The sequence below is a fragment of the Manis pentadactyla genome, chromosome 17 (assembly GCF_030020395.1).
Source record: "Manis pentadactyla isolate mManPen7 chromosome 17, mManPen7.hap1, whole genome shotgun sequence".
NCBI lineage: Eukaryota > Metazoa > Chordata > Mammalia > Pholidota > Manidae > Manis > Manis pentadactyla.
In genome coordinates this window covers 36,385,099-36,411,720 of record NC_080035.1, presented here as the reverse complement: position 1 = coordinate 36,411,720, position 26,622 = coordinate 36,385,099, and the positions used below count along the sequence as shown (strand labels likewise).

The following is a 26,622-nucleotide window of genomic DNA, read 5'->3' as shown; positions in this document are numbered from 1 at the left end:
TCACATGTCTAAGCTCCCCAACATCCAGAGCACCACACAGTGTAGGTTTCTTCTCCCAAAGCAGACCTCCAGTGCTGGGTGTTAAGCAGTTCTAGGCTTTCACCCCCTCCCCTGCTCCTTTTATCTTCCTCCCACTGGTGAGCTGGGGTGGGGGAAGGGCCTGGGTCCGGCTTTCCTACGTTACCCTGTTTCTTGAGGTCTGCTCTGTTTGTGACGACTGTATGCAGTCTGGTTCAGCCTTCTTTCTTGTTGCTGTTTTAGGGTTAGTTGTATCAATTAACTACATTTTCATACTATTTGTGGTTTTGGGAGGAGTTCTCCGTCTCACCTCTCACATTGCCATCTTGAATCCCTGTTCAGTTATTCTTGTCTTCAAGTGTATGTACTTTTATATCTGACAGAAATATAAATGCCTGTGCATGGAAATCCTGGCACATAGCACCATATATAGCTATCTGTCAAACTTTAGATGTGAAAGGTCAGACCAGAAGGTGTTGGTCAACCCTGGATAAATTTGTTTTATAAACACACCCCAGAAGTTCTAGTCCATATAAGCACTTTGGGTTTGTTAATTGAACTGTGGAACTTGACTTTTCCTGTGATTTGATGAAAATGAGATTTAGTTTCAGTTATGAAGGGGGAAATTTGCTCTGTCTTTGATTTCAATATTAATTTATAGTGTAGGGTAAGACATTTATAAGCATTTAATTTTGTTTGCTATGTTGTCTGAAAGAAAAAAACCGTCAAGCATAAGGATGTTATACATAATAAAAATTAATGATGAAGTTAAAACATCCAATGTAAAATGTTAAAAAAATAGTATTTTTGATCATGATACTTTACTGACTTTATGGATCCTTCTGTGCAATTCAGTATTCCCAAATCAATTTGCTCTACTTTTATATAATTTTATTTAGGAATGAGCATGAGATAACAATTCAGCACTTACCCAGTCATCATTAACACTGGAATAATTCTGTTTGACAGTCTGTCTTAATCTGTTTTAACTCTACAAGAAAATGAAAGCAGTAGATAATATATTGGGATATGATTTTTAATGCACTGTGTAAACCATGTCATTTGAATCTATTAACTACCCAGTAAGCAGACATGACCAATGTCTCTATCTCAGTTCACAAGTATGAGAATAAGCATTTGTCTGGGAGTTAAAGAGCATGCTGAAGGTCACACAGCAGTTTTAGTGACAGAATTGGAATTAGAACACAGGTTTGGCTTGATTTTCTTTTTCCCCCAGTAAGTGATGTTCCCTCTAAAATGAAGGTTATTAATTTTATGGAAGGATATTGAACTTCACAAGAAATTGCAACATGGGACTTATTTAAATAACAGGTTTGCATAAACATTGAGAACTTGATGTATTGTCCTGTGATTAAAAGGATGGTATCGTCATTTGTACATTGGAGTTTTAGAAGGTAGTGTTGATGATGTCATCAGCCTTGAGGTTTGCAGTGAAAGTGTGTTCCCTCTGTTATGTAGTACTTCCCTGCTTGATCTAGCTTTTAAGATTGTTGCCTAATAAAAGAAGTGACCAGGGGAGAGCGGTTCCCCTCTTTTCCTTTATCAACTTTACTGCCACTCTCCACCCCAATTTTGAGAAAAAAATCTCTCTCTGTCTTAAATTATAACCTGTGAAGCAGGTATTAGTCCTAATACACCACCTCATGTTAAAAACAGTACCTCATTGTATTTTTAGTGGTCTAGTGGCCAGGGGAGAAATACAGGTGTCCCCTGTGTTTTGAAAGTTTGCATTCTGCTACTTCACTCTCACTTCACTCATACAGAAAACCTACACCTTTTTTCGATAACTGAAAAAAATATGAAAGGGATTTTCACTCTTTTGAAGAAAGGTGAAAAACGAAAACAGTGTTCAGCATTTTTTTGGCAGCCCACACCCTGAGCAACCAGAGGGGCCCCAGCTCCTTTCTGGGGAACCACACTCAGCATCTCAACATCAAGCTGCCAGAGCTGAGAGCTGTGTCTGTGAGCATCTGTACTTTATTTCAGTTAATTTTGTGCCTCTGTTAGCAAGATGTGTCTGAATATATCAGAAAAGATATCACCTGAGAGAGGTGACTTTTTGGGTCTGGAAATACTTGAAAATGTTTCCATATAAATTAATGGTAACTGTCTCTTCACTTTATGCCATTTTGGTGTATGAAAGTTTTCATAAGAACACTCTACTTTTGAATAGTGTGTGGGGGTAAATCTGTACACATTATGCCACTTTCTTTTGGAAATAAGTTACATAGAAATTTACTGAATAATTTCCCTAATTAGCTTTAAAAGTAAAGAAACACTTAAAAATACAGATATTTATATAAGTTAAACATTAATATAGATATATTAAAAGAAAACTGTAGTAGCTTTCTGTTGACTGAGGACAAATACCAGCTGTCTACTTAAAACTAGTTTGTGATTACTTTGGGCTCATGTTTATAGTTTACAAGTTAGAGTGTTATTGCTTTTTGAAACTTTGTCCCCTCCAAGATAGCTCTGGTATAATACCATTATAATCCAGTCAACTGGATCATTTAACCCAATTACTGGGGCATGCAGTTCTAAAGTTCGCTTGATTTTTGAAGTTTAATTTTAGTAAAAACTATAAATAAGAAAAATCCTAATAAAGATGGTTGCTAGGCATGCAGATAATAGAAAAGAAAGGCAAAGACCCATTTTCAATCCAAAAGTAGCTGGATACTTTATTGAATTCTCTATTTTGCTTGTATAGACTAATTATCAAGGTAAAAATATCCTAAATATTCTATGACATTTAGAAATGCATTAAGGATCTTCTACCATCCCCATTTTTGTTAGAAAAAAGTAACTTTTTTCTGTGACTGTTTTTACTAGAAGACACATCATTACATTGATGTTGCTTTTAACATAAAGCCCAGAAAAGGTCCTTTTGATAGTCTTTCTGGCACAGTTATGAAAGGTAATTCAATACATGTATAATAGAAGTACAGCACTTTTAAAAAAAAGATGGGCTAAATACTGTAAAAGATTAAATTTTTGAAAAAATTTTATTTATAAAAATTTCATAGTAGAAATTCTCAATACTTTAAAGTGAACTTTTAAAAAGCTTCTATATAGCAGGCCAACCTCAACATGACAAAAAAGGCAGCCTACAGTATGAGAGAGTATATTTGTAAATGGGTTATCCAATAAGGGGTTAACATCCAAAATACATAAGGAACTCATATGCCTCAACACCAAAAAAACAAATAACCTGATTAAACAATATGCAGAGGATCTGAACATTTTTCCAAAGAAATATGCATGGCCAACAGGCATACTGAAAAGACTATCCACATCACTAATCAAAAGAGAGATGCAAATCAGAACCACAATGAGATATCACTTCACACCAGTCAGAATTGTTACTATCCAAAAGACAAGAAATAACAAGTGTTACCAAGGATGTGGAGAAATGGGAACCCTGCTACACTGTTGGTAGGAATGTCATTTGGAGCAGCCACTGTGGAAAGCAGTATGGAGGTTTCTCAAAAAACTAAAAATATTAATACTATATGAGTCAGTGATTCCACTTCTAGGAATTTACCCCCCAAAAACATGATTCCTGATTCAAAAAGATATATGCACCCTTATGTTTACTGCTGTATTATACAGTAACCAAGATATGGAAGGAACCAAAGTGTCCATCAGCAGATGAATGGATAAAGAAGAAGTGGTGTGTATACACAATGAAATATCATTCAGCCATAAAGAAGAAAGAAATTCTGCCATTGTGACAACATGAATTGGCCTAGAGGGTATTATGCTAAGTAAAATAAGCCAGGTGGAGAAAGACAAATACCATATGACTTCACTTATTTATGGAATCTAAAAACAAAACAAAACAAAATGAATAAAACAGCAGTAGACTCATAGACACGGGGAAGTGACTAGTGGTTACCATGGAGGAGGAGGGTTTGGGATGGGTGGGTGAGGGGAATAAAGAGGCACAAAATCTCAGTCATAATGTAAGTTGGTCATGGGGATGGAAATGCGTAAGAGAGAATATAGCAATGATTCTGTAACATCTTTCTACATTAACAGATATTAACTGCACTACGGGTGAGGATTTAATAATGTGTATAACTGTTGAATCACTGTGTTGTATACTTGAAACCAATATAATGTTGTATATCAACTATACTTCAATTAAAAAAGTACAAAAATATGAACTTCTGATTCCAAAATTAGTTTTCTAGATGGATATAAATGAAACATTGGGGTCATTCGTTATAGCTTCTCATCTTCATTGTGAGAAATAAAGGATGTTCTAATATCATCTTGTAGTTGTCACAAAAGCAGTGACCTTCTAAGTTAAGGCCTGAATTATTTCGAGTTTTTTTTTTTCTCAACACTGTGTTTTTCAGAAAAAGCATCCCAGGGAACTCCATGAAGTCAGGGGACAGATTGACTCATCTTTGCTGGGTATTTTGCAGTGTGTATCGGCAACATTATCCCCTTAGAATCATGTCTGTGTATATTACAGTAGGTGACATAAACAACAGTATTTAGTTCACTATGTGTTCATTTAGGTGCACAGTTTTTGTATCCAAGTACCTATGGGGAGGAGGTTGAAAATATCTTTGTAGAGCATTGGATGAAGTGGAAGAACAAAGATCATATAAGTGATTGATTGATTCATCCCATTGTGATTAAGCTAAGTCACAACAATTAAATTTAGAACAAATTATCTTTTATAGATGTTGAATATGGTTGCCTTTGTTAAGAAAGTTGTCATTTTCAAAGTACTTCCTTACTTGTTTTTAATATTAAAGGAATGGTACATGTTTTTTTTAAAGCCTTAAGTTGTTTTATTGAAACCAAGATTTCTTAGAGAAGTTCTCTGACTATTCTATGCTGATTCATATCATAATGTTTTCCTTCCAAGACTCTACACACAACCAACAGAGTCACACTAATGCTCCTTTGAAGAGTAATTGTTCTTAGCAAAAATAAGGATTCTGGAGTTCTTGTTACAGAACATTTTGTAACAGGAAAGCACATAAAAATATACTCCAAAGAAAAAATTAGCAACAGGGTTTCCAGTTTAACAAGAAATTCGTGAGGACTATACCAGGCTGTCAGGGGTTGCAAAGATAAGTGTGACCCAACTCTTGTCCTCAAAGACTTTTGTGAACTCAATTAGGGGATAAGATGACACAGTTAGGAAGATTGGAAATGGGGTAGAAAAGACCAGAATGACCTACAGTGATATTTCTGAGGATGGAATGATCATATGTGGCTGAAAGGGTCAGAAAAGACTAAAGAAAGTGGTTCACTGTCATTCTTCTGAGACATCATTTGTGCCCTATTGACATTAGCAGAAGCACCTCCAATACCTGTGGTGTGGTGGTGCCGCCCAGTAACCCCCACTTTATCATTTCTTCAAAAGAAACTTGGAAAGCAAATGTGCCAAAGTTTTTATTAGTGCTTCATTTTGTATATGTGGTGCCAAGTTTTCTGCTGATAAGTAAACATCTACATTTTGAATGAAGAGAGATGTTTTTATTTGTTGATTGTTGGAATGGCTAAGGTAGGACTTTGAAAACGAGGTATACTGCTTAAATCATTCCTACTTTTAATTATTGTTTGCATTTTCACTCATGGTCTGTTTTCTAAAGGCCTTCTTTGTTCCACCCTTATATGTGCTGCATTTCTTCTGACAATTTCTTATCACTTCTTCCTGAAGATTTTTTTGCTTTAATGTTTTCTTGGACTCTTTGTTCTCTTCATGTCCCCATGGTATCTGCATATTCCACTATATTAGATGCAACTTATTAAATTATTGTTGGGTAGAATTCATGAGGATCTCACAGGAATAACTGTGTTGGAGTTATTGGAAAATTTTTGTTATTTCTGGTTATGTTCCAGGAAGCTTTAATAGCAGTATGATTGTGATTGCTGCCTATCTTCTTGAAAATAGAAGTATCTGCATTTGAGGTTGTGTAATTTAAGTGTTTGTAAATTTCTCACTCATTTGCCTCACCAGATCCCCACTTGAGACCCATGTAGTTTCAAATGACAGAAGGAAGGAGACACACGTAGATTTGTTGATTATATACTGAAGTGTACTCTAAAAAGAAATTAAAGCCTTTTGAGTTCTAAAATATATGCTGACTCCATACTTGTGATTGACATGCCAGAAATTGATGCATACATGTAACTTCTGCTGCTCTCTGAATTTGCAAAGGCCAGGGAGTTAGAAGGCTAGCTACAGCTAGTAAGGGGTGGCCTCCCTCATTCATTGCAACTTCTCTTGAATTAAGTGTCACTCATACAAGAGTAATCTCTTTTCTATTCCAGTTTCACCACTCTGCCCAGCTTTTATCATCTACCCCTTATGAGGAATTTTTCCCATCCAGGCTAACTGAACTCCTCTGGCCTGTCCTCTCTCTGCCAAAATGTGTCATTTGCCATTCTTCAAATGTCCTCTTTCTTTGTGTTTGTTAGTGAAGTTGTCTTTCAATTTCTTTCCAGTGACGTTCTGCTCTTCCTTTTTAAAATATAGGTCAAATGCCTCTTCCTGCATGAGGTCTTCTGATCTTTCCAGAAACAGTGATCTCTGCTAATTAAGCATCCCCCAAAGTTATATGGGAAAAGCTATTAAAAATAATATTAAATGAAGAATTTATACTTCATTTAGTGTTTGTTGTATTGGGTATTCTGTGGTTATTTGTATGAATCTTACCCCTAAGGAGAGTCATTGTATCTTAAATTTATTTTTATATTACCTATACCATGTAGCACGGTTTTATGCACAAGGTAAGTAACCAGTAAAGATTTTTGGATTTAATGAAATTTGTGAGTCCCACATGTACCAACACACATGAGGTGGCTATGGCCAGGGGACCATGGTTAATTTTGATGCCCACTTCAGCCTCATGCTTTAGAAGACTGTAAATTGTTATCAACCCTTCTATTATCTTTTGGTTTTCATTCATTTCCTATTGCAAAGTAAGACACACACCTATCAGAATATTTGGAAGGAATTTTTTCTTCATTTAATATTATTTTTAATAGCTTTTCCCATATAACTTTGTGGGATGCTTAATCTGAGCTAAGATGATTTTGCCTGCTTTTAGTCTGTGTTTTTTAAAGCTCTCAATGGACTACTAAGACTAAAGAGTTGGTAAAACCTGAGATCTGAATTAGGTACATGCATTTTTAGGTAGCATCCAAGGATTAGGGTATGAGAATATTGCATAACCTTCAACAGCTTTTTTTCCCCTCCAGCACTGGAATGGAAAGAGGGCCAAACCGTAAAGAGGCCTGAATGATTGCTTAAGAACACCTCTTAGGTTGCAACAGAACTTGACTAGGAAAATAAGCTCTGTCAGAATCTAAAGCAATTATTTGACAGAATTTTGCAATTAGTTGCATAGTAAAGGTGCTATTTAAATAAAGGTTGTATTTAAACCTGAATTACTATAAAAGTGCCTTGAGTATTTATAGTTATAATATCCATTCATGCCTGAGAGGGAAAGGATTTGGGAAGAGGGAGAGGGAAAGGAAGAGAGGAAGGAATAGCTACAGGAAGCAAAGTTTTAGGTCAGGGGTTCCCAGCCCTTTTGGATTTATGGCACCCCAGTGAGTCCTCCCTTAAGGGGCTGCCCTCATCGTGCCCAGCATTCGATCTTCCTTAACCTCCGCCAGAACTCCTGCTGTCACAGGAACAGGGTAAATGTGTGTGTTTAGGCCAGGCAGGGGTCTGTACAGGGAGCGTGCGGGGGTATGTGCAGGGAGTAGGGAGTAGATAAAATAACTCAAATACAGCTCTTGGAGTTTTTAGAACATCTGTGAGTTCACAATGGAGGAAAGATAGACTTTTGAAAAGAAATGTTTATCAAGCTGGCCCCTCTGAGACAAATTATTAGCAGTTGTTGATGTAGGACTGTGTATTCATGTTACCTATATTTTTCACTTTAAGATTGCTTGAAATCAAGTAAATATTTATTTATATAACAATTATTATATTTTCTTATGGTATAGTTGACCTACATTATATTAGTTTCAGGTGAATAATGATTCAGTATTTGTATGTATTGCAAAATGATCACCACAAGTCTAGTTAACATTAGTCACTGTACATTGTTACAGAATTTGTTTTTCCTGTGATGAGAACTTTTAAGATTTACTCTCTTAGCAACTTTCAAATATACAATAGAGTGTCACTGTAGTCACCATGCTGTGCATGACATTCCCAGGACTTATTTATTTTATAACTGGAAGTTTGTACCTTTTGACGCCCTTTACCCATTTCATTCCTCCACTCCCCTGCCTCTGGCAACTCTGCAGGTATTCTGTTTTTTTTTTTTTTAATTATGATAGTGACTATTTATTGGATGCCTACAATATGATATTAGCAGGAGCTTTCCCAATCACACTTGTTTTAGTCCCCACAACAGCCTGTGTGAAAAGTATTATTATACCTGCAGGTATCCTGTTTTAAAAATACAGATTTCTTTGAAATATTTAAGGGTCTACTCCTTGGATTAATTAACAAGTTTTGGCCTAATAGCTAAATATCTATCTTTAATTGCTTATGATTTTTTTCCTTTGCCAGGAATTCTCTTCTCTCCTTGTTTACCTGGAGGATTCCTACTTATCCTTTAGGACCCAGCTTAGATTCCACTTGCTCCATGTGACTGTTCCAGGTCCGTCTCCTTTCTGCATGAGAAGTACTTTTCCCTCCGTCTAGGTTCTCAGTTAGACTGGTCTTTTCACACTTCCCTTATAATTTTTGTTATCATTCTGGCTTCCCAATAGACTGTAAAGACAAATACTGTGGCATCCTTGATACTATTTCTTTGGACTCAGTATTGACAGTGACAAAAAGCAAGAACTCAAACATCGATGGAATTTTTTTAAATTGGAAATTAAGTTCAAATGAATCCTATTAGATGATTTTCAGTTCAGTCCTTGCCTGGTCTAATATTTTTTGATTTCAGGAGAAATATATAATTTTAGTAAATTTAACAATAATGATGATAATTAAAATACAGAAGTGAACATGTTAAGGGAATTTATTATTTCTATGTACTGTAATTTGTACATACATTCATTTAATTTTGGCAATAACCCTGTAGTATTGTTAGTATTATTATCACATTGACAGATGTGGAAGAGATTATGTGACTTACTCAAGGTCACATGACTCATAACTGGCAGGATTTGAACCTCAGTCTGTCTGATTTCTGAGCTTAATCTGTCAGCAGGGTTAGAACGAAAAGATGAACAAACCAAGCAGCCTCTCTGGGGCATTTATTTATAAAGGTTGGTAACACACCAATCACTGGAATAAGAATGAATACTATCAGTTAAAAAAGGTTTCCATATACTCATTCTTCCCTGTCTGGTAAAAAAGCTGTAACTGAGCCCCTGAAGGAGGCACCAAGCCTTTGACCAAGCTGTTCCCAGTTCCCTAATCTAGAAGCTGCATCCTACTCTGAAATCATACAGTGCTTCTATTTTTATACCTCATTTCCTACTAGTGTTCCAGTTTAAACACCATGATAAAATGGTATTCAGTTTGAGCCAAAGGCCTATGTGTCCAACACTCACAGTCCAGAGGGCAGTGCTTCTGTGCATCTGCTCAGGCTGCGCTGTGGGACGCAGGTCTGGGGGGCCCAGCTCAGCGCCACCTCCAGCCTGTAATGGAGACGAGGCTGAAAGGAGATTTGGAAATTAGAGGGAGCCAATGGGGCTCAGGTGCTGTGAGCCCCATCCCCGTGAGAGGGTGGCAGGGAGAGCCTGACAGGAGTGAGCTGGGGATTGGGGAGTAGAGGAGACCCTGTGTTAGTCATGCCAGAGAAATCTGTAGGGAAAGAAGCTGGTGGATGCAGCCGGTGGCAGAGAAGAGAGGACAGTGGATGGGAAGTAACAGTGGGTCAGAGGAACTGTGAAGGGCCAAGCAGAGAAGGTGCCTTCACGCATCAGGGACGGGGTGGGGCCCCCATGTGGGTGGAACAGTCAGCCGCAGGCATCTGCACAGCGAACCAGTGCAGATGTCTGCAGGACAGTTACCTCTCTCTGCTCCTGTATCTCCCCTAATGGGGTCAGAAACAGCCGCTCGCCAGCCAGTAAGGAGGCTACAGAGATCTGCTGGCCAAGTGAGGGGAGCCAGGCAGGGGTGGCCAGAGTTTCTTTTTTTATGTGAAGTGGCTATTTAATTACTGAACCAAGACTATTTTAAGGACTTTTTATTATCCAACACCTGGCACACAACTGTGGGGCCTGTCTTAGATTTAATCCAGGGCCAGAGGAAGATTTAGCCTGGCAGAGGAGATTTACAGGGGTGCTTGACTAGGGAGAACAGTTGCTTTATGACCTTCATGTATTGCTTTCACTACCCTGGGTCTGATTTCTTCTCTCCTAGACATTAAGCTCCTTGAGTGTAGGAGCTTAGAAATTAGAGGGAGATGATGTCTTAGTCATTTGTATGTTGTACAGAGCTGTGCACCCATCTATTGGTTCAATACATACATATTGAATAAATATTTGGTTATGAGGTTAAGTGACATGTGATTTTTAATTACAAAGTAAAAATAGGTACTGGGATTACTGTTTTTGTTAAAAGAAACCTTTAATTTTAGAGTAGTTTTAGATTTATAGAAAAGCTATGGAAATAGCAGAGTGTTCCTACATACCTCATGCCCCATTGCCCCTACTGTTAAAATTCTACTTTAGAATGACACTACTGGTTACTTTTTATCTGTACAAATTCCACTTTTTACAGTTTGAGATGATAGAGGAAAGCATGCCACAGTATTTATTTCCAAGAGTAGCCATGTTGATTTGCGGATCAAGGTTTTGTACTATTTTGTTAAATTTTTTCATGAGTTGCTTTCTGAAAGTAATACATTTCCTAATTTCAGTTACAAATTAAACTGTATTGCAGAATTCCTACTGAGTCATATCACTACGTCCCAGGCCCTTGAACTTCACAAAGTAGTTACGTTTTTCTTTAAAATGGTTCAGGAGGAACTTGATGTTTATGTGAGCTGTCATACTCTCTGTTCCATGATGGAGTGCTTCATGTTGTTGCCAAAAATAATACGGATGTAAAGTTCTGATTATTTTTGGTTTAGATGGTTTTGTACAGAGCCATAATATATCAGGAGGTGATCAAGTAAAATGTTTTAATCCAAGAAATCTTCCTCCTTGTAGAGCCCAGCTTGATTCAAACAAGTTGTGTGGTCTTCCTTACAGAAAAATCACACAAAAAAAGTTGATATAAGAAAAATACTTGAGAAGCCAAATGCCCTAAATGAACGAGTAATAGAATCATTTTTTTGTGTTGTATGATGTATACTTTATCACCAACTGCCTGAACCATATTTGGGAGTCTCTTATTTAATACTTATGTGTTCACAAGGAGTGCTTAAAGTATTAAACATGGTGAGGCTGAAGTACTGTCATATGGTGGGCCTGTGTAAAAATGGCTTGATAAACTTGTTTACACATATAGCTTAACTTAACCACCTGTAGTGGAGATTTCATCCATCTAACACCTTGTCTAACGTCACCCATTCTCAGTGGTTTTGTGATCACTGGGGCTCTTTTGTCCTGCCCACCACCAGTGCCGGTGAGTGTCTGGGACTGGATGTCTTAAGTCCCTCTGAACTCAGTATGCCTAAAACCAACTCATCTGTTAAAGTCATTATTTCCCCTGATGTCCCCTTTTCAATGTATGGTAGTAATTCAGTGACCATCCTTAAGCCTCATACTTTACCTTTGACTTTCTTTCTACCCCTGTATTCTAGCCATCTTCACATTGTTGACTTTGAGTGGCCTTTGCATGCGTGTTTTCTTTTCCACTTCCAAATCCTTAGTCCAAAGCTGATCACCTTATATCTGGATTATTAATATATCAACCTAACTGATCTATCTTCCTCTATTTTCTCTCCCCCAAAGCACACAGACCACACTCACACACCACACCCCTTGTATACTCTTCTTGCACGTGCGTGTACACACACACACACACACACACACACACACACACACACACACACACTTTAAAAATGGTCTAGCTCATAGTCAGATTAATGTTCCTAAAGTGCTTACATCATTTCAACATGCTAAAAAACTTCAGCAGATGGCTCCTCATGCTTACAGGGATGTGGTCTGGACTTGTCAGTCTGACTTTGTAGGCAGTTCCCCTTTTAGTTCATTGTATTGAGAGCTCTTCTATCATTACCCTGGATTTCTGTATGGAGAAAGAGATTTATATGCTCTTTATTGAGACTTTCTACAGAGTGAATTAGGCTTTGTTTAATAAAGTTAGCTTTTTTGTGGCATCTTCTAGAATGCATTCAGGATTGTACATTGGCCTCAAGCTAGATTCCCCCATAGCTCCCAGAAAAAATTGAGAACATACTTAACCCAGGCAGCTGAATGATTCATCCACAGCCTTCTGAAAATTTATAGGATTAAGTGAAGTTAGTATTTCAAATAGAGGCATTGTAAGCATCCTGCATTTGCTTGACTCAGTAAGTAGGGGCTATTACTACAGGTTTATACAATTTCAGTATTGTTCTCTTGAAACACTTTGGTCAAATGGTCCCTGTCTCTGAAGCATTTTGTGAAAAGTCCTCTTCCCTGAATGTTTGTGGGTTTGAGGGCAATCCTGAAAACCTCATGGGAAGAGGCCTTTATCGACACATCATTATATATTGATATATAATAAGATCCATTACAATATTGGTAATATGAATTGGATTTTACATATGACCTACTTCATACTGAGTGGTAACTAGTTTATTTTATAACATTACAAGGTAAAGGTGGAAAGAATGATATTGTATATTTTATTTCACTCATAATTTACATTTGACTTTGAATTGTTATATTTACCCTATGCTTGCCTTTTAGGTTCAGTAAAGCAAAGAAACAGTTGTGGAGAAGAGAATTTAAATCATTTTTTGTAAAATATGTGCACAGTATTAAGGTTGTTTGGGCTTCTTTAGCTCCGTGGCCAGGTAAAGCTTTTGCTACTTGGATTCCTGGTCTTTGTGAAGTGGCCTTTGAGATTGGTTGAAATATTTTATATCTATGCTTAGGATGTAGGCTGTGAATTTTTCCCTTCAGTATTTCTAAGGTAGTTATTTTCACTTTCAATTTTCATGCAGTAGCTCTGAAAAAAACCAAACAGGTGTTTAATATTTTGGTGACCAAATATAGATGTGCACACCACGTAGTGGTGCTCTTCCGTGCTGTGCGCCATGACCCATCTCCTTAAGCAAATATAGCACGTGGACTTTATTTTTAATTTTGACCTCTAGTCTTCATTGGCACCTAGGTTATTTGGGACATGATTCACTGGGTTATGGGTTGCAATGCTAAAGGGTCAGCTAAGGACAAGGAGACAGGAGACATATTGTCCTATTATGTATATAATACTGAGTTGTGTCCACACCTGGATTAGTATATGCCTTATGGTGGGTATGGTTTAGGTAGACCTGGGGGAGTACAGACTGAAAACATAGGAACTTTTAGTATGAAAGGGGCAGATGGGCATAATATAAAAAAGCTTTGAAAATATTTTAAATATTACCAGTTGGAGCTACCATTTATTGAGTGATTATCATGAGCATGCACCTTGTTAAGAGTTTTACATATATTAGCTTATTTAAATATTCAACAATACTCCCAGAGGGTTGTTACTTCTTTTGTACAATATAGACAACTAAGTTTTAGGTCTGTTGCAAATTGGAATAAAATGAACGAGAGTGAATTTGGTGAGCAAATAAAAAAATGCTGAAGATGAGTAAATTTTTATAAGTTCTGAGGAGTGGATGATTAAAAAATTTTGTAATCAGATTCATCTCCTCTATAGGTGATACAGAAGGAGAGGATAAATTAACACTAGTATCTAAACATCTTAAGGTAGAAGGAACTTTTTTAAATTAAGGTATCATTGATATACAATCTTATGAAGGTTCCACATGAGCATCATTGTGATCACTACATTCCCTCTTATTATCAAGTCCCCATCACATACCCCATTACAGTCACTGTCCATCAGCATCATAAGATGCTATAGAGTCACTACTTGTTAGAAGGAGCTTTTATAGCTATCTAGAAAAGAGTTTGCAAAATTTATTAATTGAAGTTACATAAATGTCTAGGAAAAGCTTGGATTTCAGAGAACATTTATTACTTTTTTGAAGGGTTTTTTAGGCAGCAGAATATTTATTAAAGAGATTTGTTGATTTATCCCTTAAAATTATACTTAGGATTTCGTTTGTTTTACTATGAAAGTTCACCAAGAACCAATCTGAATCAAACTGCATATTTCAAACCAAAGTAAACTAATTTGCAAAAATCAAAGAGGGACCCTGACACTTTGTATATCAACCAGAGTGTTTTCAAGGAAAAAAACAATCTTACTGAGTATTTTAAATAAAACCACACTGGAAAAGAAATAGATGTTTGCTATGAATATGAAAGGGGATAATGAAATAATTGTGAATCTAGTCATTATATCCCTAGTCTTCAATTGAGGCAGTTGATGAACTTACTAGACAGAAGTAAAAATACACTTTATAAATATGAATGAAAAATTTAAAATTAGGAAAAAAAGGTACATCATTGAAATTTTTTTCTTAAAATATCATTGACGTACAATCTTATGTTGGTTTCAAATATATAATACAGTAGTTCAACAGTTACCCATATTATTAAATCCTTACCTCCTCTAGTGCAGTTACTATTTATCAACTTAGTAAGATGTTACAGAATCATTAACTATCTTCTCCATTAGGTATTACTGTCCCCTTGACCAACTTATATTGTGATTGTGAATTATTGTGCCCCTTTATCCGCTCACTCCACCCCCTACCACCCCAACCCCTTCCCCTTGGTTAACTGCTAGTACCTTCTCAGTGTCTGTGAGTCTACTGCTATTTTGCTACAAAAAAAATTTTAACAAGAAATTGAGCCAGGAGGAAAAAATTGCTCATAACCAGCTATCACTGTGATATGAACATTGCTAAGGTTCTGTCTGTACATTCCTAGCCTCAAGAACATACACATACATTTAATTATGTGTATGTTAGAAGTGTAGAAGTATAATTTTTAATAAGTTTTTTTGACAGTAAGACTATATTTGTGTGTGTACAAATGCCCTGGGTGAAATGAGTAAGACTTAAAATTTCCATCTGTCAACAAACAAGCCAAAAATGACATTAAGAAACAAATACACTTAAAATAACATCAAAAAAATAAAATACTTAGGAATAAGTTAACTAAAAAAAGTGCAAGACTTGAAAACTAAAAACTACAAAATGTCACTATAAAACAATAAAGAGGGTCCAGTGATAGCCAGCTGTCTGTGTTCATGGATAGGAAGATTGAATAGTGTTAAAATGGCATCCTCAAGTTAATCTACAGATTTGATGCAATTCTTATCAGAATCCCTGCTGTCTTTCTTGTGGAAATTGACAAGCTGATCCTAAAATTCATTTAGAAAGGCAAGAGGCCCCCAATACTCAAAACAATATTGAAAAGTATAAATTGGAGGGCTCACACTTACTGATTTCAAAATTTACTACCAAGTTGTAGTCATCAAGACAGTATGGTACTCACATAAAGATAAACATAGATCTATGGAACAGAATTCTGAATCAATAAATAAACCTGTACATTTATGGTCAATTGATTTTTGACGAGTGTGCCAAGACAATACAATGGGGAATTGAAGATCTTTCCAACAAGTGGTGCTTGGAAAACTGTATATCCATATGTAAAAGGAAGAATTTGTACTCCACACAATACCCCAAAATTAATTTAAACTGGGTCATAGTGTAAGAGTTAAACTTTTAGAAGAAAACATAGGAGCACATATTCATGGATTAGTCATTGGTTGTTAGATATGACTGCCAAATAAAATGGTCAAAAGAGAAGATTAAGTTGGACTTTATCAAAATTAAAATCAAGAAAGTGAAAGGACGATCCACAGAATGAGAAAATATTTGCAAATCATTTATCTACAAAAACTTGTAACTTACAACTTAATAGTGAAAATAGATCATCCAATTAAAAAATGGACAAAGTATTTGACATTTTTCCCAGTAAGATATGCAAATGTGGCCAATAAGCCCATTGAAAATGCTCAATATCATTTCCAATGATGAAAATACAAGTCAAAACCATGAAGTCCTGTTTGACAGCTACAATAAAAAAGATACATAATAACAAGTGTTGACAAAGAAGTGGAGTAACTGGAACCCTCATACACTATTGATGGGTATGTAAAATGGTGCAGCCACTATGGAAAATATTTGAAAATGCCTCAAAAGTTTAAACATAGAGTTACCACATGACTCAGCAGTTCCACACCCAGGTATCTACCCAAGAAAAATGAAATCACTTTTACACGAATATTTATAGCAGTGTTATTCATAATAGCCAAAAAGTGGAAACAACCCAAATATTCAACCAATGATGAACAACTAAACAAAAGTGGTATATCCATACAATGTAATATTATTTGGCAATAGAAAGGAATGCCATTTATGAATTATTAATACATGATACAACATAAATCAACTTAAAAAAGGTGCCAAGTGAAATAAGCCAGTCACAAAAAAACACATACTGTATGACACCATTTATATAAGTGTTCTAAATAGTTGAAACTGTATATAGAGAAAATAGATTTAGGGTTCCCAGGACTGAAAAAGGTAGGGAGAAGGTTGAGGCTGTGGAGATACGACTGGTAATAGGTCCAAGGTTTCTCTTTGGGGTGTTTAAAATGTTCTAAAATTAGGTAATGGTGATGTTTGCACAACTTGTACATATACTAGAAAACCAGTGAATTGTATGCATTAAAAAGATGAATTTATGGCATGTAAATTATATATTCATAAAGCTGTTAAAAATGCAGTAGCTTATTTTCTGAGATTTCCTGGCTTTTCCTCTGCTTGTCTTTAATCTAGACCTTCTCCCTTCTCCTGTCCTGCTCAAGTTTGAGTCCATGTCTAGCAGGGTCTTGTCAGTGTGGGTTCCTATCTTAAATGTAAGTCCTTGGGGAGCAGTTTCCAGAGTTTAGTCCTTTAAACTTTGCTGTGGGCCCATCTCACTCACCTGTTTTCGGAGTAGACAGAAGCCTGACAGTCTCAGCTGCTGGTCACTCGGATTGGCCAGCCAGGCTTTACAGTGAGTGCCTGTTGATTACTCTAGTTCTCGGGCCTCTTGGTCACCTCATTGCTTCCCTTTCCCTCTCAGAGATAGGGAGACTGTGCAAGCCTTGCAGCTGTATCAGACCATTTGTATTTTGGGATTCAAGAGCTACTTTCTCACCTAATTTTGTCGTGGATGTTGTCTGTGGGTTTGGTTTTGATATGAGTTGTTCTGTTTTTACATGAACATTTAGGAAGATTTAAAATCTATGTGGCCATCGCTGCTTCCATCTTGCTAGAATTCAGAAGTGTAATCTTTCACACAATTTGAAGAGGAGATTTGGAAGGAATTAGTCTGGCCAAAACAGGATATCCTCCTTGAGATTTTAATATCCTTGAGAGAAGAGCCTGTGGTTTATTAATCTTTCTAAATCCAGCACCTAGCACAGGCCCTGTCTGCAGTTAACACCCAGAGGAATATTTGTTGACTAAATAGAAGTGCAGAGTGCATGACTGCTTGAAGAAGAGTGAGCTAGACTTTATAGCTCATGCCTACTTACCCACGCTGACATCCAGGGGTGAACAGTTTTCCCTCCTTGCTCATGTAGATCAGAAGTACTTGTGAAGCATTGGTCAGCAACTGAGCTGTTTCATCTACCTCAGTTTACTAAGAACTTGTGAAACAATGCATAACTATCATGTTCGGTGTTCGGTTTTCAGTAGCCTTTGTGTATCTTTGATCCAGGTTGCTCAGATTTTACATGCTCCTGAATGAGTATACCAGACTCTTCCTTGACCTATAGATGCTGGGCCTATTTCCCAGCAGTCCATGGTCTTAGATTCCTTTTTCCAACCCTAAACCACCCTAAACCCTGCTTGTGGGTTAAACAAATCACATATAGGAGATAATGTGTTGTTGTGCAGGACCTTTGTATCTGATAGGAAGAAAACTGCCTGACCTTTCCTAAGCTCTCTTGTTGCTCTAATAGGTCACTTTTATTTATTCTTCTCTTCTAGAAATCATAAAAAAAAGTAGTAAATAGAACTATATATCTTACAAAAATGAATTCCCTCAAAACCCTGTATTCTGAAACTACTTCTGGGTCACCTGTGTGAGCCACTGTGTTGTGTCAAATCCTTCCTCTTTTTTTTATTTTATTTTATTATTAAGGTATCATTAATATATATATACTCTTCTGAGGGCTTCACAAGAAAAACAATGTGGTTACCACATTCACCCCTATCACTGAGTCCCCCCCATACCCCATTGCAGTTACTGTCCATCAGTGTAGCAAGATGCCACAGAGTCCCTATTTGTCTTCTCTGAGCTACACTGTCTTCCCCATGACCCCCCACACCCCATGTGCACCAATCATGATACCCAACAATCCACTTCTCCTTTCTTCCCCACCTGCCTTCCTCCACCCCTCACCCTTGGTAACCATAGTCCCTTCTTGGAGTCTCTGAGTCGGCTGCTGTTTTGTTCTTTCAGTTTTGCTTCGTTGTTATACTCCACAAATGAGGGAAATCATTTGGTTTTTGTCTTTCTCTGTCTGACTTATTTCACTGAAAAATAATACACTCTAACTCCGTACATGTTGTTGCAAATGGTAGGATGTGTTTCTTTCTTATGGCTTAATAGTATTCCATTGTGTATATGTACCACATCTTCTTTTTTTTTTTTTTTTTAATAATTATTTTTTATTGAAGGGTAGTTGACACACAGTATTACATTACATGAGTTTCAAGTGTACAACACAGTGGTAGAACATTTATATACATAATTCTAGGTTCCAGCTATCACCCTACCAGGCTGTTACAATATCTTGACTATATTCCTTATGCTCTACATTACATCCCGGTTACTAATTTATTTTACCATTGGAAGTCTGTCCTTTTTTTTTTTTTTGTGAGGGCATCTCTCATATTTATTGATCAAATGGTTGTTAACGACAATAAAATTCTGTATAGGGGAGTCAATTCTCAATGCACAATCATTATTCCACCCCAAGCCTAATTTTTGTCAGTCTCCAATCTTCTGAGGCATAACAAACAAGTTCTTACATGTAGAACAAATTCTTACACAATGAATAAGTTACATAGTGAACAGTACAAGGGCAGTCATCACAGAAACTTTCGGTTTTGCTCATGCATTATGAACTATAAACAGTCAGTTCAAATATGAATACTCATTTGGTTTTTATACTTGATTTATATGTGGATACCACATTTCTCTCTTTATTATTATTATTTTTAATAAAATGCTGAAGTGGTAGGTAGATACAAGATAAAGGTAGAAAACATAGTTTAGTGTTGTAAGAGAGCACATGTAGATGATCAGGTGTGTGCCTGTAGACTATGTGTTAATCCAAGCTAGACAAGGGCAATAAAACATCCACGTATGCAGAAGATTTCTCTCAGAACGGGGGGGTGAGGTTCTAAGCCTCACCTCTGTTGATCCCCAATTTCTCACCTGATGGCCCCCCTGCGACTGTGCCTGTCTTAGGTTGTTCCTCCCTTGAGGAATCTTACCCGTCTCTGGCTAACCAGTCATCTTCCGGGGCCATACAGGGAAATGTGAAGTTGGTAAGTGAGAGAGAAGCCTTATTGTTTGAAAAAGTTAGCTTTTTACTTCTTTGCATATTTATGCCCTGTGGCTTCTATGCCCAGCATTTGTCTTGAGGTATCTTTACCACTTGGAAGAATTATGATACTCGGTAAATTTGATATGAGGCACGAATTCTATTTAAGGGTTGTAATTAGGAAGGAAGAAGAAAAGCTATAGAAGTAGCAGACGGAAGAAAACATGGGAAGATTATTTCTTTGATATATCTTCTTGTAGAGTAACTTCAGCATGTATAGGTTTTAAGCTACTACTTAAATTGCACACACACATTAACATAATAGGAGTATAGTTACATAACCAAAGCATATCTGTAATTACCAGCCATCTGCAGTGAAACCAAGAAAACCAGTTAGGCACCTTAGGCATTTGTGAAAACTTATCTATGATATGGTGGATATTGTCCAACTGAACTAGAACAGTCTGAGAGAAATCAGACAAATTAAAACAACCCATTCCTGGGGACTATTCACATGCCATATGTTCTTTTAACAGTAAATAGTTTTTAGTTGTAAGACTTTGGAGCGCTACAATTTGCACTTCTCCAAATTCTTGGTTGAGTTCCAACAGTATAGATCCAGTCCAATTTTGTTGTTTTACTGTATGCACAGGCCAGCTTAGATATCTCCTTCCTCATTCCCATGGCAAGTCCAGGAACTGGTGGGATGAGTGCATCTACAGCTGTAGCAGTGCGTGGATCTTTGTTGGGGTTTTTTGATGATCATCTTCTGGCATGAGTCTTCCAGAGAGTGCAGATGTTGGAAGTTCTTTTTCATATCGTATCTTAGTTCATTTTCGGGGTAGCCCAATTAGGCTTTGATCCTCTGTATAAACACAAACAGACCCTTTGCCTACACTTTTATATGCCCTTTATACCCTTGTGTAGAACTCGTTGGAGGTTACCACACAGGAACTGCCCTTTTTTTTTTTTTTTTTGCTATCACTAATCTACACTTACATGACGAATATTATGTTTACTAGGCTCTCCCCTATACCAGGTCTCCCCTATAAACCCCTTTACAGTCACTGTCCATCAGCATAGCAAAATGTTGTAGAATCACTACTTGCCTTCTCTGTGTTGTACAGCCCTCCCTTTTCTCCTACCCCCCCATGCATGTTAATCTTAATACCCCCCTACTTCTCCCCCCCTTATCCCTCCCTACCCACCCATCCTCCCCAGTCCCTTTCCTTTTGGTACCTGTTAGTCCATTCTTGAGTTCTGTGATTCTGCTGCTGTTTTGTTCCTTCAGTTTTTCCTTTGTTCTTATATTCCACAGATAAGTGAAATCATTTGGTATTTCTCTTTCTCCGCTTGGCTTGTTTCACTGAGCATAATACCCTCCAGCTCCATCCATGTTGCTGCAAATGATTGGATTTGCCCTTTTCTTATAGCTGAGTAGTATTCCATTGTGTATATGTACCACATCTTCTTTATCCATTCATCTATTGATGGACATTTAGGTTGCTTCCAATTCTTGGCTATTGTAAATAGTGCTGCGATAAACACAGGGGTGCATCTGTCTTTCTCAAACTTGATTGCTGCATTCTTAGGGTAAATTCCTAGGAGTGCAATTCCTGGGTCAAATGGTAAGTCTGTTTTGAGCATTTTGATGTACCTCCATACTGCTTTCCACAATGGTTGAACTAACTTACATTCCCACCAGCAGTGTAGGAGGGTTCCCCTTTCTCCACAGCCTCGCCAACATTTGTTGTTGTTTGTCTTTTGGATGGCAGCCATCCTTACTGGTGTGAGGTGATACCTCATTGTAGTTTTAATTTGCATTTCTCTGATAATTAGCGATGTGGAGCATCTTTTCATGTGTCTGTTGGCCATCTGTATTTCTTTTTTGGAGAACTGTCTGTTCAGTTCCTCTGACCATTTTTTAATTGGGTTATTTGTTTTTTGTTTTTTGTTTGTTGAGGCGTGAGAGCTCCTTATATATTCTGGACGTCAAGCCTTTATCGGATGTGTCATTTTCAAATATATTCTCCCATACTGTAGGTATCCTTCTTGTTCTATTGATGGTGTCTTTTGCTGTACAGAAGCTTTTCAGCTTAATATAGTCCCACTTACTCATTTTTGCTGTTGTTTTCCTTGCCCGGGGAGATATGTTCAAGAAGAGGTCACTCATGTTTATGTCTAAGAGGTTTTTGCCTATGTTTTCTTCCAAGAGTTTAATGGTTTCATGGCTTACATTCAGGTCTTTGATCCATTTTGAGTTTACTTTTGTATATGGGGTTAGACAATGGTCCAGTTTCATTCTCCTACATGTAGCTGTCCAGTTTTGCCAGCACCACCTGTTGAAGAGACTGTCATTTCGCCATTGTATATCCATGGCTCCTTTATCAAATATTAATTGACCATATATGTCTGGGTTAATGTCTGGATTCTCTAGTCTGTTCCATTGGTCTGTGGCTCTGCTCTTGTGCCAGTACCAAATTGTCTTGATTACTATGGCTTTATAGTAGAGCTTGAAGTTGGGGAGTGAGATCCCCCCTACTTTATTCTTCTTTCTCAGGATTGCTTTGGCTATTCGGGGTCTTTGGTGTTTCCATATGAATTTTTGAATTATTTGTTCCAGTTCATTGAAGAATGTTGCTGGTAGTTTCATAGGGATTGCATCAAATCTGTATATTGCTTTGGGCAGGATGGCCATTTTAACGATATTAATTCTTCCTAGCCACGAGCATGGGATGAGTTTCCATCTGTTAGTGTCCCCTTTAATTTCTCTTAAGAGTGACTTGTAGTTCTCAGAGTATAAGTCTTTCACTTCTTTGGTTAGGTTTATTCCTAGGTATTTTATTTTTTTTGATGCAATTGTGAATGGAGTTGTTTTCCTGATTTCTCTCTCTGTTGGTTCATTGTTAGTATATAGGAAAGCCACAGATTTCTGTGTGTTGATTTTGTATCCTGCAACTTTGCTGTATTCCGATATCAGTTCTAGTAATTTTGGGGTGGAGTCTTTAGGGTTTTTTATGTACAGTATCATGTCATCTGCAAATAGTGACAGTTTAACTTCTTCTTTACCAATCTGGATTCCTTGTATTTCTTTATTTTGTCTGATTGCCGTGGCTAGGACCTCCAGTACTATGTTAAATAACAGTGGAGAGAGTGGGCATCCCTGTCTAGTTCCCGATCTCAGAGGAAATGCTTTCAGCTTCTCGCTGTTCAATATAATGTTGGCTGTGGGTTTATGATAGATGGCCTTTATTATGTTGAGGTACTTGCCCTCTATTCCCATTTTGCTGAGAGTTTTTAACATGAATGGATGTTGAACTTTGTCAAATGCTTTTTCAGCATCTATGGAGATGATCATGTGGTTTTTGTCTTTCTTTTTGTTGATGTGGTGGATGATGTTGATGGACTTTCGAATGTTGTACCATCCTTGCATCCCTGGAATGAATCCCACTTGGTCATGGTGTATGATCCTTTTGATGTATTTTTGAATTCGGTTTGCTAATATTTTGTTGAGTATTTTTGCATCTACGTTCATCAGGGATATTGGTGTGTAGTTTTCTTTTTTGGTGGGGTCTTTGCCTGGTTTTGGTATTAGGGTGATGTTAGCTTCATAGAATGAGTTTGGGAGTATCCCCTCCTCCTCTATTTTTTGGAAAACTTTAAGGAGAATGGGTATTATGTCTTCCCTGTATGTCTGATAAAATTCCGAGGTAAATCCATCTGGCCCGGGGGTTTTGTTCTTTGGTAGTTTTTTGATTACCTCTTCAATTTCGTTGCTGGTAATTGGTCTGTTTAGATTTTCTGTTTCTTCCTGGGTCAATCTTGGAAGGTTATATTTTTCTAGGAAGTTGTCCATTTCTCCTAGGTTTCCCAGCTTGTTAGCATATAGGTTTTCATAGTATTCTCCAATAATTCTTTGCATTTCCGTGGGGTCCGTCGTGATTTTTCCTTTCTCGTTTCTGATACTGTTGATTTGTGTTGATTCTCTTTTCTTCTTAATAAGTCTGGCTAGAGGCTTATCTATTTTGTTTATTTTCTCGAAGAACCAGCTCTTGGTTTCATTGATTTTTGCTATTGTTTTATTCTTCTCAATTTTATTTATTTCTTCTCTGATCTTTATTATGTCCCTCCTTCTGCTGACCTTAGGCCTCATCTGTTCTTCTTTTTCCAATTTCGATAATTGTGACATTAGACCATTCATTTGGGATTGCTCTTCCTTTTTTAAATATGCTTGGATTGCTATATACTTTCCTCTTAAGACTGCTTTTGCTGTGTCCCACAGAAGTTGGGGCTTAGTGTTGTTGTTGTCATTTGTTTCCATATATTGCTGGATCTCCATTTTGATTTGGTCATTGATCCATTGATTATTTAGGAGCGTGTTGTTAAGCCTCCATGTGTTTGTGAGCCTCTTTGCTTTCTTTGTACAGTTTATTTCTAGTTTTATGCCTTTGTGGTCTGAAAAGTTGGTTGGTAGGATTTCAATCTTTTGGAATTTTCTGAGGCTCTTTTTGTGGCCTAGTATGTGGTCTATTCTGGAGAATGTTCCATGTGCACTTGAGAAGAATGTATATCCCGCTGCTTTTGGATGTAGAGTTCTATAGATGTCTATTAGGTCCATCTGCTCTACTGTGTTGTTCAGTGTTTCCGTGTCCTTACTTATTTTCTGCCCAGTGGATCTATCCTTTGGGGTGAGTGGTGTGTTGAAGTCTCCTAGAATGAATGCATTGCAGTCTATATCCCCCTTTAGTTCTGTTAGTATTTGTTTCACATATGCTGGTGCTCCTGTGTTGGGTGCATATATATTTAGAATGGTTATATCCTCTTGTTTGACTGAGCCCTTTATCATTATGTAGTGTCCTTCTTTATGTCTTGTTACTTTCTTTGTTTTGAAGTCTATTTTGTCTGATATTAGTACTGCAACCCCTGCTTTCTTCTCACTGTTGTTTGCTTGAAATATGTTTTTCCATCCCTTGACTTTTAGTCTGTACATGTCTTTGGGTTTGAGGTGAGTTTCTTGTAAGCAGCATATAGATGGGTCTTGCTTTTTTATCCATTCTGTTACTCTGTGTCTTTTGATTGGTGCATTCAACCCATTAACATTTAGGGTGACTATTGAAAGATATGTACTTATTGCCATTGCAGGCTTTAAATTCGTGGTTACCAAAGGTTCAAGGTTAGCCTCTTTAGTATCTTACTGCCTAACTTAGCTCGCTTATTGAGCTGTTATATACACTGTCTGGAGATTCTTTTCTTCTCTCCCTTCTTGTTCCTCCTCCTCGATTCTTCATATGTTGGGTGTTTTGTGCTGTGCTCTTTCTAGGAGTGCTCCCATCTAGAGCAGTCCCTGTAAGATGTTCTGTAGAGGTGGTTTGTGGAAAGCAAATTCCCTCAGCTTTTGTTTGTCTGGGAATTGTTTAATCCCACCGTCATATTTGAATGATAGTCGTGCTGGATACAGTATCCTTGGTTCAAGGCCCTTCTGTTTCATTGTATTAAATATATCATGCCATTCTCTTCTGGCCTGTAGGGTTTCTGTTGAGAAATCTGACGTTAGCCTGATGGGTTTCCCTTTATAGGTGACCTTTTTCTCTCTAGCTGCCTTTAACACTCTTTCCTTGTCCTTGATCTTTGCCATTTTAATTATTATGTGTCTTGGTGTTTCCCTTCTTGGATCCTTTCTGTTGGGGGTTCTGTGTATTTCCGTGGTCTGTTTGATTACTTCCTCCCCCAGTGTGGGGAAGTTTTCAGCAATTATTTCTTCTAAGATACTTTCCATCTCTTTGCCTCTCTCTTCTTCTTCTGGGACCCCTATAATACGGATATTGCTCCTTTTGGATTGGTCACACAGTTCTCTTAATATTGTTTCATTCCTGGGGATCCTTTTGTCTCTCTCTATGTCAGCTTCTATGCGTTCCTGTTCTCTGATTTCAATCCATCAATGGCCTCTTGCATTCTATCCATTCTGCTTATAAACCCTTCCAGAGTTTGTTTCATTTCTGCGATCTCCTTTCTGGCATCTGTGATCTCTTTCCGGACTTCATCCCATTTTTCTTGCGTATTTCTCTGCATCTCTGTCAGCATGTTTATGATTCTTATTTTGAATTCTTTGTCAGGAAGACTGGTTAGGTCTGTCTCCTTCTCTGGTGTTGTCTCTGTGATCTTTGTCTGCCTGTAGCTTTGCCTTTTCATGGTGATAGGAATAGTCTGCAGAACTGGGACGAGTGACGGCTGGAAGGACTTCCTTTCTTGTTGGTTTGTGGCCCTCCTCTCCTGGGAGAACAGCGGCCTCTAGTGGCTTGTGCTGCGCAGCTGCGCGCAGACAGGGTTTCTGCTTCCTGCCCGGCTGCTATGGAGTTAATCTCCGCTGTTGCTGTGGGCGTGGCCTGGCTCGGGCAGCTACTCCAAAATGGTGGAGTCGCGTTGGAGCAGGAGCTGCTGGGAGGCTATTTATCTCCGTAAGGGGCCTCCCTGCTCCCTGCAGCCCAGGGGTTAGGGTGCCCTGAGATCCCGGGTTCCCTACCTCTGGATTAAGTGACCCGCCCTGCCCCTTTAAGACTTCCAAAAAGCACCCGCCAAAACAAAACAACGACCACAAAAAAAAACAAGAAAAAAAATTTTTTTTATTAAAAAAAAAAAAAAATTTTTTAATTAAAAAAAAAAAGGTGGTCGTTCGTTTTTCTTTATTCTCCGGTGCCAGCCTCAGGCCTCTGCTCACCGGTCTTTCTGCCCTGTTTCCCTAATATTGGTGTCCCTGTCCCTTTAAGACTTCCAAAAAGCGCTCGCCAAAACAAAGCAGCAAAAAAGCAAAAAAAAAAAAATGGTCGCGCGCTTTTCTTATGTCCTCTGGCGCCCAGCCTCCAGTGCCTGCTCACTGTTCTTGC

At 37.7% G+C, this 26,622-nt stretch overlaps 1 protein-coding gene and 1 long non-coding RNA gene across 5 annotated transcripts in view; both read left to right on the top strand.

The window, feature by feature from the left end:
• TBC1D4 (TBC1 domain family member 4) overlaps nucleotides 1–26,622 on the top strand; it is a 199,377-nt gene that overhangs the window by 56,701 nt on the left and 116,054 nt on the right. The window lies entirely within an intron of this gene.
• On the top strand, nucleotides 1,908–14,589 carry LOC130681430 (uncharacterized). Its single transcript, XR_008994579.1, has 2 exons — nucleotides 1,908–8,331; nucleotides 8,472–14,589. It is a non-coding gene; the product is annotated as an uncharacterized LOC130681430 (long non-coding RNA).